The sequence below is a fragment of the Triturus cristatus genome, chromosome 1_2 (genome assembly GCF_964204655.1).
Source record: "Triturus cristatus chromosome 1_2, aTriCri1.1, whole genome shotgun sequence".
NCBI lineage: Eukaryota > Metazoa > Chordata > Amphibia > Caudata > Salamandridae > Triturus > Triturus cristatus.
In genome coordinates this window covers 1,015,607,738-1,015,630,323 of record NC_140580.1, presented here as the reverse complement: position 1 = coordinate 1,015,630,323, position 22,586 = coordinate 1,015,607,738, and the positions used below count along the sequence as shown (strand labels likewise).

General features: G+C 44.2%; 1 protein-coding gene across 2 annotated transcripts in view; it reads right to left on the bottom strand.

Annotated features, from left to right (window-relative positions):
* LOC146868603 (endogenous retrovirus group PABLB member 1 Env polyprotein-like) overlaps positions 1–22,586 on the bottom strand; it is a 349,779-nt gene that overhangs the window by 90,501 nt on the left and 236,692 nt on the right. Inside the window, exon 4 of one of the 2 annotated variants that reach the window (XR_014963081.1) lies at positions 11,316–11,455. The exons of the other annotated variant lie outside the window; for it this stretch is intronic. The gene's annotated coding sequence lies outside the window, so the exon portion shown is untranslated. Of the gene's footprint in view, positions 1–11,315; positions 11,456–22,586 lie in introns of those variants that run through there. 2 annotated transcript variants of the gene reach the window in all.

Below are 22,586 nucleotides of genomic sequence, written 5' to 3'. Positions count from 1 at the left end.
CGCGTACTGGTACTCCTTGTTCGCGTCATCCTGATTTCCCGGCAATTTTTGGCAGCCGGAAAATATTCACCGTGCGGGATGACGTCGGTGCGAATCGTAATTCCTGGTTCGTGAATGGCAGGCTGCGTGCGTCCCGACGTCAGGTCGGCGCTTTCCCGGATCGCATTTGTATGTTTATTTTCGTCGGTCGGGGTTTTGTACGATTCGTACGGAAATGGTGTTTCCGTGCGAATCGTAATTCCATGTTGGTAGCTTTTGACGACCGGGTACGCGTCGGACGGAGAATATGCTCCGTCCGACGGTTCGTACCCGGTTTTTAACGGATCGTGATCGGCGCCTTTATTTTTACAGTGAAAACTGACCCTTTTTTGAAAAGTGCCTAGCTGTAGATTTTGAACCCTAACTCTGCCAGCACCTAGGGAAACCTAGCAAACCTATACATTTTTTAAAACTAGACATCCAGAGGAATCCAGGATGGGGTGACTTGACTGGCTCTCACCAGGTTCTGTTTCCCAGAATCCCCTAAAAATGTGTCCAATAAGACACATTTTCCTCACATTTCTGTGGTGGAAAGTTCTGGAATCTGTGTGGCTTCACAAAATTCCACCTACCCCGTGTTCCCCAAAGTCTTCCAAGAAAAATGGTACCTCACTTATGTGGGTAGGCCTAGTGCCCGTGACTGGAAACGGCAAAAAATGCAACGTGGACACACCACATTTTCACAGCGAAAACAGACCCTTTTTTGCAAAGTGCCTAGCTGTAGATTTTGAACCCTAGCTCTACCGTCACCTAGGGAAACCTAGCAAACATAACATTTTTGAAAACTAGACACCGAAAGGACTCGAGGATGTGGTGGCTTGACTGGCTCTCACCAGGTTCTGTTAATCTGTTAAACAGAATCCCTTGCGAAACTAAAAATATGTCCAAAAAAACACATTTTTCTCACATTTCTGTAGTGGAAAGTTCTGGAATCTGTGTGGATCCACAAATTTCCACCCACCCCACTTTCCCCAAAGTCTTCCGAGAAAAATGGTACCTCCTTGTGTGGGTAGGACTATTGCCCGTGACAGGAAACAGCCCAAAATGCAGCGTGGACACAAAACATTTTCACAGTGAAAACAGACCTTTTTTTTGCAAAGTGCCTAGCTGTAGATTTTGAACCCTAGCTTTGCTGGCACCTAGGGAAACTTAGCAAACCTATAAATTTTTAAAAACTAGACACCCAGGGGAATCCAGGATGGGGTAACTTGTCTGGCTCTCACCAGGTTCTGTTACCCAGAATCCCTTGCAAACCTCAAAATTTGTTGAAAGAAAACACATTTTACTCATATTTCTGTGGTGGAAAGTTCTGGAATGTGTGTGCATCCATAAAATTACACTCACCCCGCATTCCCCAAAGTCTTCCGATAAAAATGACGTCTCACTTGTGTGGGTGGGTCAAGTACCCGCGACAGGCAAGGACCCAAAACCTATTGAGGCGACATCAAAATTACCTATCTCAAAAGAACCTGGTTTTGCAAAGGGGTCCCATGAGTTTTTGGCCCCGGGGCTCAGCGGCCATCTAGGGAAACCTACCAGACCCACACATTTCTGAAACCTAGACACCTGCAGAAGTCCATCAAGGTATGGCTTGCGTGGGTCCCCCAACATTTCCCTACCCAGAATCCCCTGCAAACCTCAAATTTAGCTGAAATAATCACCTTTTTCTCAAATTTCTGTGTGGGAAAGTTCTGGAATCTGCGTGGAACCACAGATTTCCTTCTACACAGCATTCCCCCTGGTCTCCTGATAAAAATGGTACCTCACTTGTGTGGGTGGGTCAAGTACCCGCGACAGGCAAGGGCCCAAAACGTATTGAGGAGATATCAAAATAACCTATCACAAAACAACCTGGTTTTGCTAGGGGGTCACCTGGGTTCTTGGCCCGGGTTCAGCGGTCATCTAGGCAAATCTACCAAACCCACACATTTCTGAAAACTAGACACCTGGGGGAGTCCAACAAGGTATGGCTTGCATGGGTTGCCCAAAATTTTCCTACCCAAAATCCCCTGCAAACCTCAAATTTTGTTGAAAACATCAATTTTTTCTCACATTCCTCCGTGGGGAAGTTGTAGGATCACCGGGCTGACACAAATTTCCTACCACCCAGCGTTCCCCCAGGTCTCCTGATAGAAATGGTACCTCACTTGTGTGGGTAGGCACAGTGGCTGCAACAGGAAATGGCCCAAATCATACTGTGGAGACACCAACATTACCTATAACAAAACTACCTGGTTTTGGGAGGGGCACCTGTTTTTTTTGGCCCTGGGCTCGCTGTCATCAAGGGAAACCTCCCAAACCCACACATTTCTGAAATCTAGACACCCTGGGGAGTCCAATGAGGTATGGCTTGTGTGGCTCCCACAACATTTCCCTACCCAGAATCCCCTGCAAACCTCAAATTTAGATGAAAAAAACACATTTTCCACATTATTGTTGCAGTGTCTAAATTTCCTATGGGAAAATGAATGGAGATAACTTATTTTGGGATTCCCCCTTTCTTCTCTACCCCCACCTGATGGATCACCCTGAACCTTTCAATGTGTAAACTAGGCAGAAAAGAGCATTTTTCTGGACAGATTGATAGTGATTTGACAAACGGTGCCATAGTTATTAGCAATGCAAAAGCTGCATATCCTATGAAACACATTCAAGAGTGAAGTAATATGTAATGTCATAAGCAGTGCATTGCGGGGGCAGAAGCTATAGTTAGCACAGCTCAGCTAACTATAACTGCTGAATTTTACTGGTGTTATACAAGTGAAATCTGAGCCTAACTATAACGTCCCTGTAACCTTTGGTTTGTTCAATGAATTTTTAAGGTTTTTTTAAATACCAATTCCTAACTATAATGTCCCTTTAAACTTTGTTTTTTTCTGTGAATTTCTAAGGTTTTTTAAATGCTAATTCCAAACTATAACGTCCCTGTAACCTTTGTTTTTTTCAGAGAATTTCTATGGTTTTTTTAATTAGTAGTCACATTTGCAGAGAGGTGGAGAAATGGGGCGGGCTTCCGATCAGCTCTCAGGTATTCCGCTGGAAGGACTTACAAAAGGTACCACAACAGCTTCTTGGCTCCCAAGGTCCTTCATGAGTAAAGTGGACTTCATCCCCCAAGCAGTAGTGCACCAGGGGCCACGTTTGCAGAGTAGTCCAGAAAGAGGTTGTGGCCTCCGAAGACATCTTAGCAATTCCGCAAACTCCCAAGAGGCTTAGGGGGTCAAGGTGTTTCTACCCTTCTTTTTTTAATGTTTTTTCATGGGACTCGGTTCAACCGAGGCACAAGATGGCTGCCAGCACTTCCTGGGTTGAAGGGTCAGAAGCCAATCAGATCTCAGGCAAGAGATTGGGAGGGCACACGGAACCTCTGCGTCCCCAGATATACAACTGGATATTTCTTTAAATATCTCTGAATCTACTGAACAGATTCTACAACATTTAACAAAAAGGATGCTTTCTGGACCAACAGCTACCGTTCTGCCAAATTTGGTGTAAATCGGTTCAGTAGGTCGGGCTGTAGCTTGGTCTAAAGCTTCCTATTGAAATAAACATGGAGAAAAAGCATAATATATATTATATATTATATGAAAAAAACATATATTAAAGTGATGTCATAGTAGGTCTTGAAATAGGTTTAAATAAACTAAATTATATAAATTAAGAAAAACTGAAATTCACCACTTATAGTTTGGTGAACAAACTATAACTAGTGCCCCATCGTGCACTACTTATGAGCTCACATACTACATGACTCATGACAAGTTGAATGACATCATTGATAACCTCATTGGTGAGATCTCAAATGATATCATTGATGACTTCACTGATGATATCTTCCAATGAGTCTGACAGTTTGCTATATACTTTTCTTACTAGACGATGTTCATTGAGGTAGATCTAGGTCTAATTTACTATAACCTCTGTGGGTGTAATTTTTCGCAACATGCAGAGCTTGAAGCATATCTGTGAGATCACCCACATTTAGTAGATTGTGCTGTTTTGTTATATGTGAGGTTATAAGGAATTCATGCGGGAGTGCCAACTATTGTTAGTTCACGACTGTCTGGCCAGTGGAGGCCTTAACTTACCAGCTGCGCAGTGTTGCTGGCATTTACTGCCGTCCACCACTGCTTCTGTTCCTTTCCACACTTCCTCCTCACTGGGGTGGGACTCTGTCCCCCAGTGCGATGCGATCTCCAGGAAGGGGGTGGGTCCAAGCTCCCGACGCGTCATAAAGGCACCAGAACTCTCCCACAGAGCGGGATGACTGTCGGCCAGTGGAGACCTCAACTTACTGGCTGCACGGTGCTGCTGCCCTGTACCACCGTCCATCGCTGTTCCTGCTCCTTTCCATGTTCCTCATCGCTGAGGTAGGACTCGGTCCCCCACCGCAACGCGATCTCCAGGATGGGGGCGGGACCAAGCTCCTGATGCGCCATAAAGGCCCTGGAAGTCTTCTGTGGCGCGGGACGCTCACTGTTGCACCGGCCTCGCCTGGGTGAAGCCTGGGCCAAGGGCAGGCCTGTCTGCGTCCGTTAGAGCCCAAAAGAGGCTGGGCTGGGCCACCCCCTAACATTTTGCCTAACTTTTTGCTTCTTTTGGACTATAAGGTATCATCACTGTTACATATTCATGCCTGTCTGCTTGCTGCATCTTTGGAAGGCTTATAAAAACAGTGAATGTACATTAGCTCATTAGCCCTAAGATTAATTATTAGTGACTGTGGTAGTTTGGCAAGGTTAAGGCTGCTATTTGTAATAGTTCGACTTCCCCTTCTTTATTTCAATGGCCAAAAGAAAGGTGGCAGAGGGTGGGTGAAGGCCAAGTGCAGTGAAACCTAAGGAACCAAAGAGATTAGTCAAGCATACAGGAAGCAATTGCGTCCTTGATCGCATTGATACTCTCCTGGTTGAGTGTGAGGACATCCTAGATGCTAATGGGGGATAGGCAATCTCAAGCAACCATAATGGCTCCCCTAATATTCTTAACTATGGAACAAACCAGACTTTACCTAAGATGTTCTCAATGCCTAGGAATAAGAAGGACCTTGCACCCACTAACAAGCAGTTAAAAACATGCCTGGAAGCAGCAGTCATAACCCATTATGGAAAGCATACTGATGTACAATTCAACGAGTCCCTTACCCTAAGCCAATGTAATAATACCCCTACCACTACCCCTAGCACCCACAATATTGTTAGCGATATAAAAGCTGAGGTCACTACTTTAATATCTATGATAGGTGACCTTATGGGGTTCCTGAGGGAATTAATTGCTGTCAAGAAGTTGGTGTCCTCATGTCTTGAGGCACAAGTTTACCGACCTGTTGCTGAGGACATCCATGTAGTATATGTGGGCACTAGAAAGTCAACCTAGTATTCTGACCCCGGCAAAGATACTGTTTTAGAAGGACATGGTACTGCTCGGGGGCCAGGGAGAGAGCCTTGTCTTAGCAGCACAAATACTTTGAGAGGGCATGCTCCAGGCACGGAGCAGGTTCCTAGACCTCGGAAGGTTGGGCTATCCAGTAATACAAGCACAGAGTTAAGACTCCCTTTCCACTGGTGTCCAACAATTAATGACACTTGCAAAGTATTTATGACTAATGTCCAAAAGCTTGCACCACACAGAGGCTTTGAGAATGAGGATTCCCTAAGGAACAAGGTGATTCACTGGATATGGCAAGTGAGAGGGTGCAGATCCCTAATTGGGGAAGACATTGTTAGGGTTAGAAGGACCGTGATCCCTCATGGTGGCACTGATTTTTTTGGAGCTGACTAATGATTAATGGGAAACTAGCAGATGACTTAGTTGTCTTGGAGTTTAGAATATCTTCACCATCCCCTTCGTCTATTAAGTTTAGACATAGTCCACTGCCTTCAGTTCATCCCCCAAGGACTAATGGCCATTTAGAGAGGTCTTTATCTAAGTCACCATTGAGGGAGGTTGACTGGCTTGCAGAGCAAAGTGGCAAGATGGTTGCTCGCTGTGCTAATGTAGAGCCAACTATGCTACTATTGACCACTCAGGATTTATAGAGCTCCCATGTGTAGCTACTTGTCCTGCGGGCTTAAGGGATATGGAGGTGCCCTTGGACTGACTGGATATCTCACTAGAGATCCCATATTTGAATTGCCCTACCCCGTAGGTAGTACTAACCATAACTGGGTGGCGTCATGGCTAAATAATCAGATGAGTGAAGAAGCATCACCACTGTTCTCATTGATCTCATGGAATGTGGCGGGCATCAAGAATAAGCTGCTGCTCCTGCATTAGATTGAGTTCATGGACAACTTTGACATATGCCTATTCCAAGAGACCTGGAGTACTACGCCAGCCTTCAAGGTGGGATTTGCTAGCTTCTTTGTACCTGCAATTAAAAACAAAATGGACTGTCCCGCGGGGGTCTTCTGGTGTGGGTTAAGCTTGGCCTCTGCAGAAGTATTTAACAACTATCTGTGAACAACCCAGATATTAAAGAAATTCGACTCAGCCGTCCCATGGACACTACTATTGGCATTTGTAATGTCTATGTGAGAGGGAAAAGAGGAGGTAGACCTTCGACAACTATTACACAATTGGAGGAATATCTAAATACGAAAAACCCTTCACCACCATTAATTATAGCAGGGGACTTTAATATGACTTTTCAGTTTAAAGAGGATTTTATTGAAGAACGAAAAAAAAAGTTGCAGTACAATAATAATATACACTTGTGATAAAAAATACAATGTAAAACATTTCAGAACAATAAAAGAAGTAGAGAGAAAAAGAGAAAGAAGAAAAGAAGGAAAGAAAAAGGGATATCATCAAAAACATATTACAACAATATATTAAATAAGTGGCAGTATAAAGAAAAAATATGATTTCATAATACAGGAATTAGTATTTAACAAGAGATAGAACAAATTGGCAAATTACATACAGTAATACTATCAGAATTATTAATAAAAACAAGAACATCAAGGAGGTTTAGGTACTTCCTCCCTGCAGGGGTTATGTAAGGGAATGGATTGGGCAGACAAATTTAGAAAAGAAGTAATGGGTAGCCATAATAAGTCCCTTTTAATCGCAAGGGAAATAGGGTGGACATATGCTCTATCTAGCCTATGGTTATAACAAACCCCATACCACCATGCTTGGTAGGAAATAAGGGAGGTATCCTTCCAAGCTTTCGTGATTTGTTGAAACGCCACAGCAAGAAGGAGATCAACAATAGAGGTATCAGTGTTGGAGGAGGACCACATTTGTGAGAGACTCCCAAGAAAAATATGAGAAAAAGAAAAGGGGAAATTGGTAGAAAAAATTGAATTGATTTGTTGCCAAACTTTGCCCCAAAAAAGGTGAACAGCAGGGCAAGTAAACAACATGTGTTTAAGATCAGCCACTAAAGCCGAACAGGACCAACAGATGGACGGGATAGAGGGGTCAATGTGGTGTAGTTTGGATGGGGTAATTAAAAGTCGATTGTATATAAAAAATAGCGTTTGAGTTGTATTTGCCGCTCTAGACGATTTCCTTATTTTGATCCAAATGTTATCCCAGGTAGTAAGAGGAAAACAATCCTCTAAATCTGATTCCCAAGCACACTCCACAGCAGATTTCACTGGATTAGCAGGCGAATCTCGCAATTTTTTGTAAATTTGAGAAGCAGATGGAGAGGAATGCAAAAATGGTAAGGAAATGAGAGAAGAATTATATTGAATGGAAGTACCCGTAAGAGCATCAAAAGTAGCTTGAGCCGCCGATTTTAATAGAATATATTTAGGATAAGAAGAGAGGGGGAGAGAGAAACGATCCTGAAGAACAGAAAAGGGGATAAAAGAACCATCATGAAAGAGTTGATGAGTCCATTTAAGACCTAGAGATAGCCAATCATTCCAAAAAATAGATCTATTTTTAATCTTGATAAGAGAGTTATACCAAATAGGGGATTGTAAAAAACGAGCACGGTCATCCAGGTTATGCAAAATAATAGGTTGAAAAGTCTTGCAAACATGTTGAAGAATAGGAAGAGAAAATTTCTTTGGCGCTTGTGACAATGAAACAAATTCTTCAAACGTAAAGGGCTGAAAAAAGGAAGTCTCAACCTCTACCCACAAAGGACAAGAAGAGGGGTCAGGAGTATGATCAGAAATGAAAGAAGCAGAATGAGTAAGAAAAAAGGAAGTATGATATGACGAAAAATCAGGAAAATTGACACCACCTAAGTGTTTAGGAGATTTAAGTCTAGAAAAAGACATTCTGGCAGTTTTGTTTTGCCATAAAAATTTAGATAATACGGAATAAATATTCTTGTAATAAAACTTAGGAATGTGAACCGGAAGATTCGACAAGAGAAATAAGACTAAAGGTACCAACATCATCTTGATAGAATCTAATCTACCCCACCAAGATAAGAACAAAGGATGCCATTGTTTCGTAGAGGCAGTAAGAGCTGTTAGTAAATTTTTAAAGTTCAAAGCCACTGTGTCCTTAATAGAAGGTGTAAACCAAAGACCAAGATATTTGATTTTGTTCGGGCTCCAGTTAAAGGAAGAAGTTAAGAAATCGGCATGAAAACAGAATTTATTAAGAGGAAGGATTTCGCATTTGTCTACATTAAGCTTATAGCCAGACACTGATGCATAGTTCGAAACTTCTGATAAAAATGCCGGGAGAGATGTATGGGGATTCGAGAGAAATAACAAAATATCATCTGCGTATGCAGAGATCTTTAACTGTGTAGAACCATAAGGGAAACCAGAAATATCAGCGTTCATACGAATTTTAGTTAAAAAGGGTTCTAATGCTAATATAAATAGGAGCGGAGACAGCGGACAACCCTGTCGAACACCACGAAGAAGAGGAAAGGAAGAGGAGACAAGGCCATTGGCTAGAATAAAGGACCTAGGAGAAGAATAAAGCATTGAGACATAAGAAAGAAACTTAGGGCCGAAACCAAACCAAGAAAGGGAGGAAAAAATAAATTGCCAGTTGACTCTATCAAAAGCTTTCTCAGCGTGCAATGCAATAGCTGCCAATGACGACTTATGAGAATGAGATTTACTTAAAACATTAAAGAAAAGACGGGTATTGTCAGATAAGTGACGTTCTTTGATAAATCCACATTGTTCTTTGGCGATTAATTTTGGAAGAATTTTTTCTAAACGAAGTGCAAGGATCTTGGCAAAAATTTTGTAATCTAAATTAATTAAGGAAATGGGCCTATAATTCTTACAGAAGGTGTGATCTTTACCATCTTTGGGGAGAAGACAAATAAGGGCCTCCTGAAAGGTACCTTCAGATTTTGGGCTGTTATAAAGGATGAAAATAGTTGGTGAATTCTAGGAAGAAGTAAGGAGGAGAAATGGGAATAAAATTCTGTAGTAAACCCATCAGGGCCAGGGGCTTTACCCCTCTTTAGAACTTGAATAGCCTCCAGAATATCTTTGTGAGTAATGTCAGCCTCTAAAGGGGAGAAATCAACCTCTGAGGAGGAAGGTGGGGCAATGGAAGATAAATAACGAGTAATTTCGGATACGACCGGAGAGGATTCCGGAGTATATAAACGCTGGTAAAAATCCGTAAATTCAGCCAAAATATCTTCGTCTTTATGAACCACAACATTAGAGGAGGTAACAATGGATTCAATTTTAGTACGTTCCTTCTTGACTTTGAGGTATCTAGCTAAAAGATTACCGGCTTTATTTTGGGCAGTGTAATACTTAGCACTAGACTTAAGGAAAAATAAATTGGCAGAATCAGTAGAAATTTTATTAAAGGAGAGCTTAGCCTTAATAAGATTATCTAGGTCGGATTGTTTCTTAGAGAGGTAAAAGGAGTGTTCTAATTGTTTAATTTGTGCGTTAAGCAACTGAGTCGATTGAGAGGCTTTACGACGTTTACGGGCAACAAATGTAATAATGAAGTCTCTAGAAGCGGCTTTAAATGTATCCCAAATAAGGGAAGGGGTTAACTGAGGCGAGTCATTGTCTACAAAAAATGAAGAGGCAAAGTCCATAAAAGCTGGTGTGAATTGTGGGTCCAGTAAAAGAGAGTTATTAAACCTCATCTCCTAGTGCCTTTCACGGGGGGGAGTAATTCCAGACTTAAGGCGACTGGAGCATGATCAGAGATTAAGATAGAACCTATGTCTGAATGAGTAATAAGCTGAGTAAGGGCTTTGGAAATGAAAATATAATCTAACCGGGACTGGGAGGAGTGAGGAGGTGAGTAAAAGGTGTATTCTCTAAGAGTAGGGTGGCAAAGCCTCCACGAATCAACAAGGGCTCTTTGGGAAATAGTGGAGGTAAACAAAGAATGCATGTGGGAGGGGGAGAACCTAGAATCAGATCTTCTGTCCAAAAAGGGGTCTATAACCATATTACAGTCACCACCCAAAATCAGATAATCATCAGTGACTTGCATGAACAAGGAAAGAATATGGGGCCAAAAGACTTTATCTGGAACAGTGGGAGCATAAATATTAATAATAGTCAGAGGAATTTTATTAATCAACAGAGAAACTGCTACCCACCTACCATCTGCATCATTATCTTGATTGACAAGCAGAACATCTAACCTCTTATGGCATAGAATGGCGACACCATTGCGCTTCCCAGACCCAGGAGAGGCAAAAACATGACCAACCCAATTACGACGCAACTTAGGAATTTCAGTATCTTTAACATGAATTTCTTGTAATAAAATATCCCCTTTTAAATTTGCTACATGAGATAAATCGCTTTGGCGTTTAATAGGTGATCCAAGACCTTTAACATTCCAGGATAAAATATTCAAAGTCATTCACAGATAAGGAAGAAAATGTAAATAAAAGGAAAACAGAAAAGCATAAGTAGAGAAAAACTGGATAGTAATCCTTACATTAGTAAGAGAAGGAAAAACAAAGCATTGCAGGGAGAAGAGATAATATCAGGTACAAGAAAGAAAAGCAGATACATAATTTAATAAATACGACCAAGGAACCGCCATAAACACATTACATTGAAAAGGGAAGGAAATCAGAGAGTACAGAGAAAAAACGAGAATAAGATAGGAATCAACAAATAAGAAAAAGGGGTAAAAAATAGATTGAAGTAACTGGATAAAGAGAAAGAGAGAAAGAGAAAGAAAAGAGCAGTAGATAAGAGTAAAAGGAAAAAGAATGAAATAATGGTAATGAAAAAAGAAATAAGGAGCAAGAGAAGAGAATAGAATAAAGAGAAGAGAACGACAAAGCAAAAACAACCAATTCCATAAACATAAGAACACAATGGCAAAAGACATACCACAGGAGAACAAGAAAGGATGAGGGTGTTGGAACCACATCAGGGAAATGGAACGCCGAACGGGAAACCACAGGACAACAACGGCAGGGAGGACGTCATCCAGGAAAATTGAAGAGGATAACAAACAGGGGCCCAAATATCCAAAACTAAAGGGAAAAAGACAAAATAAAAATGTTAACAATGCGGAACAACAGAACCATATACAGTAAAACAGCAAACAATCTACATGAGGGAAACAAAACAGTTACAATCTGGAAACATCCATAGACTCATGACGACAAGTAGTCAAAAATTGTTGGAGAACAGCCTGGTCTTCATAAGAAACAGTCTTGTTATTATATGTCACTTTAAAAAGGCATGGATGAAAAAGGCCATATCTCGCATTAAGACTTCGAAGAGCAGGTCTCATTTCCAGAAACTTTTTCCGACGATCTGCAGTCACTTTGGCATAGTCCTGAGTAAAAAATAGATTGGAGCCATGCCAAGAGATCTTTCCTTTTTGTTTGGCAGCTTGGAGTACTTTGAGCAGGTCCCTATATTCCAGAAAATATAAGATAGTATCTCTAGGTCTCGCTGAGGAGGAGGAAGAAGCAGACAACCGGCCCAAACGATGAGCGCGTTGAATGTTCAAAGGAGGGGAGTCAGGAAGACCAAGAAGAGACGGTAAGAATGACTGGAAAAATGAAATTGGATTAGAACCTTCAAGGCCTTCAACCAGACCATAAATACACAGGTTGTTGCGCCTGTTGCGGTTTTCCAATTGTTCGACTTGTTGTTTAAGACGATCAATTTCTGTATGTAAAATGGGTACCTGATGTATGGTATCCTCAGACGCGTCAACTCTTTGTTCAAGGGCCACAACTCTCTGGATGGTGTGAGACCAGTTGTCTTCAAGGCTTTGTAAGCGCGAATTAGTTTCCTCCATATAAGGCTTCAGAGCACGAATTTCATCAAGGAGAAGCTCCATAGAGACTGAAGAGGGTGGATTAGTAGGAGAAGGAGGGTTAATTTTTGCCCGTTTGCCAGAGGGCGAAGCTGATGGTAGTTTGGAGAGTTGTTTGGGGCGAGTATCCGCCGAAGAGGAGGATTTAGGATCAGAGGATTCCGGAGGAGCTTCATCCATATTATCTCGTAGGACATTAAAAGGGTTGTTATCAGCCAGTGGCGGGGAGATAGCTTGGTGAGCCCCAGCACGAGCACCACTGCGAGCACCACGCGGCATTGCCATGAAGAAAAGGAAGACAGAGTCTTTTTTGGTGATGGAAGAGACGGTCACAAGGAAAGATGATTCAGATAACAATACTTGTCAAAGTTGGAGGAAATCCGCAACAGAGCGATGATGAAAAGAAAACGAAAAACTGAAGAAAAAAGATTCTGCAGGAGGTACTCCAATAATTGTCACAAAGAAGACCAGGAAATTACACCGTAAATGAAGAAAAACCTTTGTTCATATGATATAATATCAATCCCGTAGTGAATGGCACTGATAAAAAGGTAACGAATGCATCAGGAAACTATCGTCACAAAAAACAAAATGGCGGCCGTTGTTCTGACTGACCGCATTTTCCGAAATAAAATCACCTTAACGGCATGGAAACTCTCCGCTATTCCTCACACCGATAGCTGAGGTATTCCGACGGAGGACATGCCGATTTCTGCGACCCAATACAGAGGAAAAGAAGCCTGGAAGCTCTCCACTGTCTACGTTGCCGCGGAGCTCCCGAAAGCAGCGGCCATCACCAACGGCTCCGAAGCCACGCTCCCTTTAATATGACTTTTGAACCACTAGATGGGGATGAGATACTGGAAGCACAGGAAGAAGAAAAAAAAGGCACCAGTGGGCCTGAAGCCTGTTAAAAGTGGACCCAAATAATGATGCAAGTTAAAGCAATGACATTGGAATTTGGTCTTAGGGCGGTTAATGGTAGGAATAAATCAGATTGGTCTGGGGCAAACACCTTTAATAGAATAGGAGGGGGCAAAGCTGTATCGGTTAGATCTTGTTGGAGTTAAGGTTGTGGTATTTGTTCAAAGATATGGAGGTCAGTGGTACAATAGACAGTGACCACAACCCTCTTTTCTTCACTATGTTACCTTTTTGGGGTGCTTTGAATGCTCTGGCAAAGATCCAGGGGATGGTCACTAAAAAATGTTTGACCTACTAACGACAGGCGCCGCCTTAAGAGGCAAAATTTGGCTACTGACCATGATGAATTAAGGAGCATTCGGAGCAACCTAGCGATTGCCACAGCTGAGTTTGCTGCACTAGAGGTATCAGAGGAATGGAGGCTTGCAGCAATAAGGCTCCAATGCTACTTTTTCTCGCAGCTAAGCCACTATTTTTTAGCTAATAAACACCCCAAGCATACGTGGCATAATAAGAACAAGTCATAGTGCTGGTATAACAAGAATATTATTAGTACAAGCAGTTAAAACCAGGGACCTAGAGGGAATAAGAAATGCATGGAAGACCTACAAGCTGGAACTGTGGAAAGCAAAACAGTACTGGGATGAAGCTAGATGGCAGGCACTTAAGGTAGCTTGCCAAGACAGAGACAGTACAAAATTCTGATAACTACTGGCTCGGGGTGCCAACCTAGTGCATACTGATGTGGGACATCATATTTCGCCCGATGTTTGGTACACTCATTTTTCTACCCTATATATGGACAAACAAGAAGCACTCAAACTATTGTCTGTACAATTGAGCAGGTACCTTCCATCTAATGGGACCTTCTTCTCAGTGGAAGACATTTAGTCTGCAATTCGAGCTATAGTTCCGTCCAAGGCACCAGGTTCTGGTGGGCTACTGGGTGACCTTTTCCTCTGGGACATCCCTGGCTGGTCGCAATATAGGTACACAATATTCAATGCAATTTCTGGTGGGGTACCTATTCCAGTTCTTAGAAAATTGCAGAAGTTGTACCAATATTCAAAAAAGGAGACAGGTCAGTTTCCAGTCTTATTGCTGCAATGCAGAAGGTTTTCAGCAGGGTACTTTTGAATAAAATCCAGCAATGGGCTACTGATAACAACATTTTATCCCCGTATCAAGCTGGATTTAGAGTGAAAACCGGGACTGTTGACCAAGTATTCTGTTTTCTCCTGCTCTACTGGAAAACGGTGCTAATTGGGAAAGGTGCCTTTTTGTCGCATTCATAGACCTCAAGATAGCGTTCGATCTTGTGCCGAGGTTGACATAGTGGCTAACCCTTAGAGATCTGGGTTTTGCCAGAGGAAATCATTGCATTGCTAATTCGCCTGCACAATGGAAATCCTGCCAGAGTGCGATGGGGTTTGCAAGGTTAACTCACAGACCCAATCTCTGCCACTAAGGGTGTTCGCCAAGGGTGAGTCTTGGCCCCAACACTTTTTTCTCTGTTTATTAACAGAGTGGTACAGTCTCTCAGTGTGAAACCAACTGATGCTCCAATGATAGGAGGGGAAAATGTAGTTTCTCTTCTCTTTGCAGACGATACCCTGCTGGTATCTAAAACATCTGGAGGGCTTCAACAGTTCCTAGATATGTTCCAAGAATTCTGCAATACCAAAGGCTTAACAAGTAATACAGCAAAAACTAAATTCAAGGCCTTGAACCCACATAAATCTTTTTGGAGTTGCCAAAGCTCGGATGTATCTAGCTTGAAAGAGTCAGTGCCTTTGATTTTTTAGGATTAAAGATAGCAAAAACCCTTTCTTGGAACCATCACATTAGCAAGATGGTTTAAAACATAAACAGCTGGCTGTGGTTTTAGGGAGAGAACACCGGTTGTCTCACTGTAAACCAATTAGCATTTTACTCCAGTTACGGCGCAAAAGTGGTGAGCTCTGTGAAGTACAGTGCAGAGTTATGTGGCCTGGAATGCATAGAGGAGCTTAGAACCTTAGATTCTAAATATTTAAGAGGCCTAGGATTGTTACCCCAGAGCACCCCCTCCTTCCCCTCTTGCTGAGAGGGATTAAGAAATTGCTGACAGCTATCTGTATGGATGAGGTATGGGAAGTTAACGACCCCTCCTTGCTCCCTCGGAAATGTGACTTGGAAAATGCCTATTGGGGGTGGGTATTCCAGGAGGAATTGAGCAGGGCACAGTGGAAGCTCACGTTAAATTTATTGGCTCATAAATTAACTCGCTCCCTAGATATAGGATATATTGATTTCATAGAACACGCAGTGGATAAGAAATTAAATACCCAGTGTAGGCTAGGTGCATTGCCCCTGACTATTTTCACTAGCAATTGGGTTTGCAGGTACGAAGCCATCCTTACTTGCCTGAGTAGTAATAATTACCACAAAACTCTACCCTATATAATGTTTGCCTGCCGACTTTATACAATGCAAGGAAAAATTGGCTTATCCCGATCTGCAAGATATTGCTCTGAGGGTTTTGAAGACAGATGCTAGGCCATAATTTACTTGTGTGGTGGCAAAGGCTTTGAATCAAATGTGGGGCATTAGAGGGAGGGAACAAAGGTTGGCCAAATAAGTGATATTTTAACAAAAACTTTTAGGTCATAAATTGTACTACAAATGTGTCTAGATGACGCAACTCTGGGGCTGTTAAGGCAGTATTCTGCACATCGGTATTCTGATGTTATTATTATGGATCATTCACTGTCTTACTCTACTTGATGAATTTTAGATTTGATATATTTTTATTATAGATGTATTGCTCTTAATTAATTTTTATCAGGGTTGGCCTTAAACTGTCTACCATTGAGCGCTACTGGTTTTAAGGAACAGACGTGGATAACTGCTGCCCTTTATTTATAATATCGATTGTATTCAATTGTATATATTCTATGCCATATTTGTGTATTTTATGTAAGATACACATAACTTTATAGATCGTACAAAGCCTAGAGACATTATATCAATGGCAGACTCCTTACCATCCCTGTGGTACTTTTTCTTGTCTTAAATAGGCCTAGTTTAAAATCGGCACTCTATTGTACTATTTTAATAACATCATTGTACTGTAAGTGAACATTTATAACTTAAAGCCAAAATAAAGTATTTATGAAGTTAGTTCATTGAACTATAGCTGGTGAATTCCAGTGTTTTTTTTATGTTTTATAAACATTAGTTTTTAACTGATTCGAAACCTAATTATAACGTGGGTGTGTGTGTGTGTGTTTGTGTGAGTGTGTGTGTGTGTGGTCAGTTCAATAAACACTCACTCAGGCTTCTCTTTTATATGTACCCACATTGGCATGCCAGAACTGGCCTCCAATAAAAATTTCACTCTAATGATATCTGTTTCAACTTCTTGGGAGCGTTAAAAAAAATCGCCCTATTGTATTCGGCCCCGACGGCGAGACTGAGGATCAATGGTCGGGTGTGTCCCCCCATCCCGGTGGCCTGGGGCAAACGGCAGTGGTGCCCACTTCGCTCCCTCTTATTTGCGGGGGTGACAGAGTCGCTCGCAGCTAGCCTCAGGCAGCATCACGCACGGCATAGGTTAGATTTCTCCCCTCGGGTGATTTTGGTATCCATGTACACTGACAATGTAACTCTATACGTCCAACACCTAGCCGAAAACCTTGACCCGCCCATCCGGGAAATTAACCGTTTCGGAGGCCTAACAGGCGTCATCATATATTGGGGAAAATCCACTATTTTCCCGCTCACTCCCGCCACTGACCCATTCCAGTTCCCACTTAAATGGGCATATTCCCCCGTGAAATATCTGGGATCATAGATGAACTATGGAGCTACAATTATGGCAAGCTCATGGAGCGGCAGGAGAGCAGATTGAATAGATGGAGGACACTCCCTCTATTTTTGGCGGGCCAGTTGGCAATCGCCAAGATGGTGGTCCTTCCTAAATTCTTATATGTATTTGTCAAGTTGCCGCTCCCCCTTACAGCTGCATTTATTAAATGGCGGTTATGCTCGAATTTGATATCTCTGGCCTGGGCATGCAAACAGCCCTGTGATGCATTGGAGATCCTGACGTTGCCGTTTGAACAGGGAGGTATGGGTGCCCCAGACATGGAACTTTATTATAACTGTGCCCAGGCTCAATTTGTATATCAGTGGGTGTAACCGACCCTCTTCATGATGCACACCGCCATGGACAGTGACCAGGTTGACCCGATCCCACTACACATGGCGCTGCTTGGACCCCAGAACAGACCCCGAGCCAAGGTTAACACGGTAGGCTGCACAGTGTGGGCATGGCAGTAGCTTAGGCGTAGAGTGCGATTGGAGACAATATTTGCCCCTTCCATAGTACTCATCAGATACCCAAAGTTGCCCTTCACTGCAGAAACGGGGGGATGCCAGAGACTGCAGAAACTCCAGCTCCACACAATGGGGCAGGCGTTCCCCAATGGTGTGTTGGTTACCATGGATGAGGCGCTTGGGGAAGACCACTCAGGGCAACTGGACAGGCTGACATACTATCAGCTACGAGCAGCATTGCGTGCACTTTTTGAATCCTTTCCAGTGGCGCCACCAACATTTCAGGTGCTGGGGGAGTTTCTGGTGAATCCATCTCCACAGAAGCATAGTACCCGCTTGTAGTCTGGAATGCTGCGCGCGTGACCGATATGCGTCCCCCTGCGCAGTGCTAATGGGAGAAGATCCTGGGAGGTCCCTTTGAGGAGGATACATGGGCTTATTGCTGCACGCAAAATCAAGGAAATGTCACCTAATTAGGAAGGATAGGGATGTTGATCTTGGTAGACTGACTGGAAGTGTGACGTCAAACGCTAAATGCCGAAACGCTAAACGCAGAACGCAGAACGGGAGGAGGAGAAGCTGCTGCTGCTGCCGCGGCTCCCACAACCTCTCGTAGCCTGCCCACCCACTACCACCCAGTGCCGCTGCCAGTGCTACCAGTTCTCTTGTTTCAGCCGTTACGGGAGACCACCGTAATCTGATGCGCAGAGGACAGACCACGGAACTTGAGCACGGAGCGGAGCTTGAGCATGGAGCTTGAGCATGGAGTATGCACCAGCTGTGAGCAGAGGTAGTGAGGCGGCCTCATTCCTTCACCACTCCTTCAGCCATCATGGCCCGAGCGTCCCCTGTGCGGCCCCCGCGTGGCCCCTGCGCATCCTGAACGGGAGCAGGAGTGTGTTGTGGCCGGGACTCCTCAGAATCGTACGTTGTTCAGAATGATCCTCCTCTTGACACCACCAAGGTCTGAATGTATATAAACACAGACTCGATGGAGTGGTCAAGTGGGGGAAGGGAAGGAAGGGGACAGCAGGGAGGGAGACCTGGAAAGACAACAACAGTAATATAAATCACCAGAGCATGTATACAGTTCCTTCCTATTCTACCCAGACCCCACTGTAAGATCACCCTGAGCTCTAACAGTAGTACCTGTAAAGAAAGAAAACACCGCCTCATCTTTTCTGCAAGGTTAATGGCTTTTGTGTTCTAGGGCTCAAGCTAGTGAAAAAAGACCATAGTCAGCAATTTGCGCAATACCTTGTAACATCAACCATGAGGTGGCACAAAGATTACTACATACCATGGAAACAATCCTGGAGGCCGAGACAGGGGTGCGGAAGAGCCGTCCTCTGCTCACTCTCAATACCCCTGCTACAGGACACATAAAGAGATCACATAACATTCATAAGTAGCACAGTACCAGTAATAGCGGAGAACTTGTCTGGCCCTTCTCCCAATACGTCTTGGGTAGAGGCTGCGTTCAAACGCAGAAACAATATACATATCATGCACCTTGCAACAGTGTTTCTATCCCTTAACACCAAGGATAGTTCCCCTCTCTTTCCGGAGGCTTAATTAGTTTGTATTTCACAATCACAATCCAAAGGAAAAAACGATAAGATATTAGGGTCACCAATAATGCCTGGCAGTGGCAATGCGTTATGAGGAAACCATAAGCGTTTTCCCTGCATGAACCGGAGTGGTTCACCAACAGGGAAAACGAGTTTGGGCTAGTCTGCCCCCCCATGTGTCAGGAATTGGCTTTTCCCTGCAAGAGCCGAAGGCGGCTCGCCAACAGGGAAACAAAGAGTAAAGCGGTTTGCCCCCTTTCACAGTTCCAGGAAGGACGACGGGAGCAAGCAATCCAGGTGAAACCCCAAAGTCACAGGTCTCTCTTTGACTGTTTATATGCCTGGACGTGGGACCCGCTGTAGGGGTTGCTCCGTAAAAAACCGGCAAGTGGTTCCACCAACGGAGCACTCCCAAAGCAAGTGCGGACCCCCTAGACGGCCACTCGAAGATTTGTGAGCGTAAGCACTGACCAACAGGTAGGAATTAAGATGCGGTGCACACGGCACCCTTACCCGCCTCCTGCGCACAGCACGGCTCCTCAGGGATAAAGTAAGCGGCAGCACTCCGCTGCCCTAGTAGCGTTTTCTAGGAAATGCCTCGCGCGCGTCATGACCTCGCCACGTCATCGCGCCGAGGATCCTGGGAAGTGTCGTTTTTGTTTTTCTCAGACGGCTACATTGTTCTAGCGTGCCGAGTCCGTAGTCTTCGAGCCCCCCTCCGGTGGGCTGCAACAGAGTGCTTGGAGTCCCTCTGAGACTCGCAGAATTGCCTGATCTGGCCAGAGCCGCCATGCCTGCGCTGAGTGGCGGCGAGTTCAGCGCCCGCAGTGGGAGCGAGAGTGGGTGTGGGTGTAGGCACAGCAGGAGAGTCCTTGGCGCACAGGGCGGTGTCAAAGGCAGCCAGTGTAGCCAGCGATACTACCATTGTACACCTAAACCCCAGCAGTGCCCATAGAGACAGGGCAGAGGCCAATGGCCGCCGGCAGAGAACGTGCTACAGCAGTGCAGCAACGGCGTTGCATTGTTGCAGTGTTGCACCAAGGAGACGGCAACAACCTCTGTGGCAACAACGAAGAGCAGCTAGAAGCGCGGTCAGGAGCCACTCAGGACAACGCACAGGAAAGAACACAACGCAGCATAAGTCACACAAGTTATTATACAACTTGCCACGTGCATTCTGCCCTGCTCATCACAGTCGCTGGTCTGTTCTTTAAAACATCACGGGCTCAATGAGGTCAGGAAGAACCAGGGTGGCCATGCCACGCAGGACAGGGGGGAGAAAAAGAAATAAACAAAACTCCTGCGCTCAGCACAGCGCCGAATTAAAACTTATTGCAACAGACCAGGACCAAAGTGAGACAACAGCACGGATGGTACTTACCAGCGCTACATACTCCAACCACCACAAAATTTACACAAAATGTAACTTCCTAAGGGATGCAGGTTCCATCCTCTGCTCTAGCAATGCAGCCCTTAAAAGCCTGAAAACTCCACTGCAACCCCTACAGTCGCAGGTACCTGCCCCAAGCACATCATCCTCAGACGAAGACAGGCTGGATACTAGGGCACTACAGCAACAAGACCAGCAAGACCAGACCAAGCTTCAATCTTCAAGGCACTCAGTGGGTGCTCTAGCAGCAGGTACTACATCCCCTGTGGTTCCCGCGGGAGTGCCCATGTATTAATGGCTCTCTCCAACAATAACTAGCCAACAAGGCTGCTTACAGGGGACTCCTACCCCGGGAGACACAGATCAAAAAAACAACTACGCAGGCACTACTACCTGGCGCCGGGGAAGTGAACAGTGCCACCAAAAAAATTAAGGATGCTATTGAAGCTAAAAAAGCCCCAAGAAGAGTAAACGGCGATCAAATTATTGAAATCAATTCCAGCCCCACATTTAATACGACAATCAGCACCCACAGTACTGCCACTCAAACATCACATTTAGTAACCGTAAAATTGCCAACCACCCCACTACTCTTCGCCCAAGGGAGTCCGCTTACCCAACAAGGAGGTCCTCATTCAGGGATTCCGGACTTAAATCAGCAAGAGGAGGCGAAGGCAATTATCTCCTACTTGAACACACAAGAATGGGAAGACATGCTTGCCACTTACTCACCAGATCAGGTACAAAGGGAGCACCCTCCTCAAGAGCTTTCCCGGGACCCATCACATACGGACCTGATCATAAACGACTCAAACGAGAGAGCGCAAAGAAAGGAACAAACTGCTGGTACTTGGACTTCCTTATTAAACTCAATACAACTGGCCGTTGAAGCACTGTAATTTCAGTCAGAAAAGATGGAGATCCAGCTTACATTACTGAACACATTGGCAGTCTTCACGGCAGGCATCGACGAGAAATTGGGAAACCTGAACGGCCTGATAAAGAGAGCTCAATCCGACACTCACCTCAGCTGTAACTGTGACCAGCTCATCGACAAACTATCCACTCTGCCCTCAATGCTAAGTAGCATGTTAAAGGACATTAAAAAGTGCAACACCGGGAAACACAAATAAAGGCCAAGGCAACCCTAACACTGCGGAGGGCACAATCAACGGTCAATCAAACAGTAAGACGCACACAGGCAACTCGAATGTGAACACTGAGAAAACAGGAGGGCCGGGCAATGGAGGATCTCAGGGCGAATTGATAAATGCTCAATTAGCAGAGGAGCAAGCGCCAAAACTAAATGCTAAGCAACCCCCTTCCAACAGAAAAGGAAAGGGCACAACCAGAAACCCCCTATAAATGCAACAGCCTACTTCTCCATCTTCTCAGGCTCTCACAACAAACGGGACACAACCTAGGCGATTCAAGTATTTCAAATCAAGGACATCGCCCACCAAACATCTCCAACAATTCTCCAGAACAAGGGTGTGATCCAACACGGACATACACAGTCAGGGCACATGCGGAAACGAGAGAAGAAAAAAGACAAGGAACCCCATCAGGGGCTAGCACAGAAAACAAAGAAGAAAAAAGACAAGGTAATACATCCATCCCCCTAACAAAAAAACCCGACGGAGGCTACAGTCAACAGTCACCACACTGCCAAGCCCTGAGGGGAGAGCCATGGGTTTTATCCAATAACCCTGTACACCTTCAACAGTCAAGTGGAGAGGCGGTTAATTTCGGGGCCCCAAGGTCGACAGAAATAATGTGTAAAGATACTAACACAAGGCTCAAACAACGGGCCCAGAAGAGGATGCACCGGAAAGAAAGACAGGCCAAACCAGGATGCACTGCTCAGAGAGCCCAAATGGCCTCTTCCACCAACTAATGATTGCCCTAGCTGGAGGTTCCTGGCTAAAGGGTTACAGGATGGTGCGCAAGACTCAAAACAAATATCCCCCAAGCTGATAACATCCAAGGCAAACCCAAGGAACTCTATGGCAGGAATGTGAAGTAATCAAGTGGAAACCCAGTTTAAAGAAGCAACGAGCTTCATACATCAATCTGCACCGATGGCCACAGCAATTCTACATCTGCCGGCAACACAAACACCAAGAACC